At 39.4% G+C, this 5621-nt stretch overlaps 1 protein-coding gene across 18 annotated transcripts in view; it reads right to left on the bottom strand.

The window, feature by feature from the left end:
• Positions 1 to 5621, bottom strand: part of GPHN (gephyrin) — a 671572-nt gene that overhangs the window by 512 nt on the left and 665439 nt on the right. The window lies entirely within an intron of this gene.

The raw sequence follows: 5621 nt of genomic DNA, 5'->3' as shown, positions 1-5621 counted from the left end.
AAAAAAAAACTGTTCTGTTAATCACAGTTGATGCAATTGGTCTGATTGCTGATATCTGGTTCTATGTACCTCCAGGCTAACTAATGTGTATCTATTTCTTTTGCAGAAGTTGATGAGCTTCTGTCTTCTCTTAAGCATGTTCAGCACACACTGTTAGATCCCCAAAGTCAAGAGGAAATTGCTCTAATTTTACAGCTTGTGCAAAACACTGACTTTCAAAATGCATTTAAAATACACAATGCTGTTACTGTGCATATGAACAAAGCCAGTCCTCCATACCCTCTTATCTCCAATGCTCAAGAGCTTGCACAAGAGGTATGTATTATATACATTTCCTTCTAGTGATTAATCTACTACTCAGATTATTCAAAATTGTCAGTTTTAGGGTGTATATATTTTAAGAAGTAAATTATGCATATTGTAAGTAATTATATATCAAGAATATAGATTTGAATTTTGCCTGTTATTTGATTATCATTCAAATACTCATCCGAATACCTGTCTTTTCAGCTTCTGCTATTGGTTCCATTTTTCTGTTGTTCTAACATTTTAAAATGAGTAAACAAACATAGAGAAAACAGAGATATAGGAGTGAGCATGAATTGTACATTTTTTCATTGCTGCAAGACTGCCAGTAGGAGATACTGAATGTGCATATTTTGCATATGACTAGCATAAATACGAAGTTATATATGTCCACATGCATACATTGCAGTGTTGGATCTAGGTTTTGAAATATGAAGCTTGACTGGTGGAAATGGACTTGTCTGTAGCCTCCTTCCTAAGGCAGTCCCTTGAAAGGGCTACACAGAAGGTCATGGGATGCTGTTGAGTGTGGTGAGCTATGGTGTGGGAAGTAGGATTGCCCAAATTGAGCCTTCTGCTAGTAGATGCCAGATCCTCAGTCCTGTCTAAAGTTCATGAGCACTACTATTAATGTACATAAAATATGTTTTTCATTGTCAGGAAAACACAAATTGCTCTTTAAACCCAGGATTTGAAGAAGCTGTTTAGAGTTCTTGTGGAGGCAGATTTGGGATGACATAGTATTTCAAACTAAGTTGGGTAACTGCACTGATGCTCTCCACTAAATGTGTAAAGTATAGAGTATTCATCTGGTGTTTGTTTCATGGCAAGAAAGATGTTTCTGGTTGCTTGGGAAACCATATTGGGTAGAATTCAGGCAGCCATAAACTGACTGCAGAACTATTTGCTTTTCAGTAAGTATTCATGGGCAAAGAAGGGCATGTGGTTTGTCAGTGTAGAAATGTCTTTTTCTGCACAGAAAAATTACATGTAGCTTTGTTCAAAAAGTAGTTTTCTGCAAAGAAAATGTGTTCCTGTATAAAAGAAAACAGAAACAGTGATGCGAAACAATGTAGACCTTTTCAATTTTTTTTTATTCTTCAGGGATAATACTGCAGGAATTAATTGTTCTTGCCTGTGAAGGCCAAGAAAAAAAGATGTATTCCCCTACACTGTTCACATACTCTGGGCATTTTCTGACTAATAGATGAAAGGTTCAGAATAAAACATATAGTTGGTGTTATACTTTGTTTAAATACTGAATAATTGGAAAAGGGATACTTTCTAGTCTGAGCATTTCTTCAACTGTTGTTGAGGACAATACTTAATTGTAATAAGGCACAGAAAATATGATATATCTATTTTTCTGAAACTTTAATTTAATTAGAACACTAAGTAAAGCATGAAGGCTTAAGGAATTTATGTGGAGATTAACTCCCTAAAATAATGTGGTGCACACTGTCACTGTTATAAAAATAGCTGCTGAACATCAAATTTAATTAAATTGATTTTAAAGCCAGTTAAAGTTGACAAAATAGGAAGCTAGAGTTAGAGAAACATAACCTGAGTGATAATCATAAAAAAATAGTTGATACAATATTCAAAAAATGAGTTTCTCACATGGAACACTGTGCTATTTTAACAAGATGTTACAAAACTAGAATTGTATCTTGTAATAAACTTTTTAGAGTGACTATGGCGCATTACAGACCGCCCCTTTGGGGCGGCCTGTAGGCGCGCCTTTCCCCGCCGGATCGGGGCCTCAGCTGCCAGAACGGCAGCCTCCGAGGCCCCAATCCGCCACTTTCCAAGCCGTGGGGAAGCAGCAAAAGGCCGCTTCCCCGCAGCCTGGAAAGGGGTGTCCTTGGGGCTTCATGCCCCAAGGACACCCGATGGCAGCGAGGAGGAGGAGACCCTTTCTCCTTTGCGTCGCTGGCGCAGCTGTCTAAAGGCTGCGCCAGCGACGCAAATCGCAGAAGGAGCTCCATTTCGGAGCTCCTTCTAGCAACACAGAAAGGGCACTCTATGCGCCCTCACGCAGCACAAAGATGTCACGTCTGTGCCGCCCCATTTGGAGGCAGCGCATTCGTGACGTCGTAATGGCGGCCCCCGTGTGGAACGGGCGCTGCCATTTTGTACGTCCTGGGGACGTATTAGGGTTAGGTGCGTGCGTAAGGCATGCACTTTCCCTAAACCTAGTACGTCCCCAGGACATACTTTACGCCCGTCTGTAACGGGCCTATATGTTTTAACATATACAGTATAGGGCCATAATGCATAAACGTGTGGTTCTCTTACTAAAGCAGTGAAAACATAGCTGACATACTAAGTTTGTCTTCCAGAACTAAATTTCTTGGGAATTTTGATGAATGAGATGTGAAAATGTTTTCATTCATCTGTTTTAATTCTAAAATTAATCCATACAGTTATTTAAATACTGTGGATTGTCTCTAGAAATCTGGTTGCACTGGAGCAGTGGGAACAGTTTTTCCTGTTCTCCCTTTGCTCTGGAGCCTGGAGCCTCCTGCCATATTGTTTCACAGAATCCTCCTCTGCTCTGGAACAACATGGAGTCTGTATGAGGAAGGAGGAGTTCGAGACAGTTACCACTTTGCCCAATTTCTCAAGCTGTGAGATGCTTACCATGCCTCCACCATAGTGCTTAACCAAAAGTATGGGCTTTTCTCCACTGTCCTCTCTTTTTTTATCATGTCCATTCTCAGCATGCAGTTTTCTCTTCATTCTACATGTACTTAAATCCTCTTCTTACTGTCTGTGTAATCATTTGTATAGACAAGTCTTATTGTCATCAGCATGCAAAGACCAATGTTTTCAGTATGCACATGTTTGCTTAACATTTTTTTCCCAGTGGCAGATTTTAAGTCAAAGTGAATAGTGTTGTATATGTAATAATTTCCAATCGAAAGGTTCACAGGAATTACTCCTAATGAAAATAAAAAGCAGTATGTAACAGCCAATCAGAAAAGGACTAGATATTAAAAGTGACCTCCAAGCAGTATCTGTTTTAACCATGAGTATTTACAGATCTGAATATCAAACTGTAAAATAGTTATCTTTTCAGGGACCAGTAGACAAGTACAGTCCGCCCTTCTCTTATGTGGGGGATCCATTCCGGACCCCCCCCCCCCGGTTTAAGAGAAAAAACACAGATGCTTAAGCTCCATTCAAACAAATGGGGCTTGTGTCCACGGTGGTGGTGCGATTGCGCATGGGACGCATGCCACGGGAGTGTGCCCCATTCATGCGAATGGGACGCTGTGCCTCGCGCGACATTGAGCATATGCTCAAAGCTGTGTATAGTGCGCCTGTTCTTACTCTCGGTGCTTTTTTTTTTTTGCCTTGAAAATGTGTGCTTGCAGATGGTGGTAGCAGATGACTAGGAAAGGAGTATCTTGCTCAGTGTCACCCCAGTATGTGGTTATCTTAAAGGAGGCAAATTCTGTGTTGTCCATAAAGTAGTAAAGGAACTTGAAAATAAAGCTTCCAATGTTATAATGCCTTTGTTTTAATATTTAGTGTGGCCATATCTGAAATACTGTGTACAGCTGTGGTCACAACACTGAAAAACAGGTATTGTAGAGCTGGAATGCTGAACGAAAAAGGGCAAACTTGAGCAACTCCTATATCAAAATAAGTTGCAATTATGGGGATTGTTGTGGGAGAGACTTGATAGAGGTATGTAAAATCATACACGATACAGATAAATTTCTCTCTTTTTTTACATTTATATACCACTTCATACTGAACTAAGTAGTCTCTAAGTGATTTATAATATGTAAACTAATTGCCTCCAACAAACTGGGTACTCATTTTAGCGACTGATAGACAGATTCAAGGCTGAAGCAACCCTGGGATTGAATTCACAATCTTCTATTCATGTCCTGCTGACAAATTTCCCTTAGGCAACTGATTGTCCACTGTGTGAACCGAATGTCAGACAGCATAACTCTTCTTATATTCTTATGTACATGTTTAGCTGGCTTGGAAACCAGTGTTTGCTGGTATAATACCTATTTCTTCCCCTACTTGTTGCGGAAAAGCCATTATGGGTGGGGTGTTTAGTGTCATATTTTTGGTGTTCTGTCTTTCAGGTACAGAGTGTTTTGAAACCAAGCCATCAGAAAGATGGAGTAGAACTCAATTCTTTATTGAATGCTCCTCATATTCAGGTAGGAACAAAACCATGGTTTTGAAGTATGATACACTTTCATTGCTTTCTTAATCCATATGATGTAAATAACTTTTAAATGCTTCCTTTTTTCTACAGCATGTGCAAAAACATAGTGAATCAAGAAATAATAGTTGGACAGAGCTGGAGATGTAGCTGGATTTTTTTTAATGTTTGTGCAACAGTGACACTACAGAGGTGCCACAGTGGTTTTCTCTGCATTTGTCTGTAAGACTTTCTGTAGTGTAGATTTCAGAATTGTAGTACTATATGTGTTGTATTATATGCACATATTGCTAATTTGAAGTATAGCTTGGATAACTAAAGGTTCTTAATTGTTGTCCCTTTCACATAACAGCCTTTCACATGACATTTTTGATCTAGAAGAGAGCACTGATCTTTTATTTGCTTGATAGAATTTTTAAACTGTTTTACTTTGTATAAATTAGCTGCAATGTATGAATGAAACCCTCTATAAATGGTACTATTTCCTTTACACTAGGCACTGCTTTTGGCTCATGATAAAGTTGCTGAGCAGGAAATGCAGCCAGAACCAGTAACAGATGAAAAGATTTATGAAAATGTTGGTCTCTATGGGGGAGAGACAGTTAAAATAGTTCGTATTGAGAAGGCTCGGGATATTCCATTGGTGAGTAAACTGAGACAAGTTCCAATAAATGATCATTTCCATGGTTTTCATAGTACTAGGCTTGATGTTTGTTATACATTCTCTTCTCAACTAAGGAGTAAAAAGGAATAATAATAATACAATCCTCAAGTATAAGAAAGGAGATAAGTGAAGGTAACCACGTGGTGCAGTGTTTTTAGTGTTGAGCTAGGGCTCTGGAACACCAGGGTTTGAATCCCCAGTCTGCCAAGGAAATCCACTGAGTGGGCTTGAGCATGTAGGTCACACTCGCTCCGCCTTAGAAAAAAACAGCGACAAAGCTCTTCTAAATAAATCTTAGGCCTGTTACAGACAGGCCAAAATAAAGCTGCTTCGAGTCACTTTGGAGGTATGGTATTTCAATGATGCATACGTCCTAAGAGTCCAAAACCCACACCAAAGCCATGCTCCAGTCCTAAGGACTGGAGTGCAGCTTTGGTGTGGATTTTGGACTCTTAG

Source organism: Sceloporus undulatus, chromosome 1 (genome assembly GCF_019175285.1).
Source record: "Sceloporus undulatus isolate JIND9_A2432 ecotype Alabama chromosome 1, SceUnd_v1.1, whole genome shotgun sequence".
NCBI lineage: Eukaryota > Metazoa > Chordata > Lepidosauria > Squamata > Phrynosomatidae > Sceloporus > Sceloporus undulatus.
The sequence above is the reverse complement of the archived record's forward strand: the minus strand, read 5'-3'. Positions and strand labels throughout refer to the sequence as shown.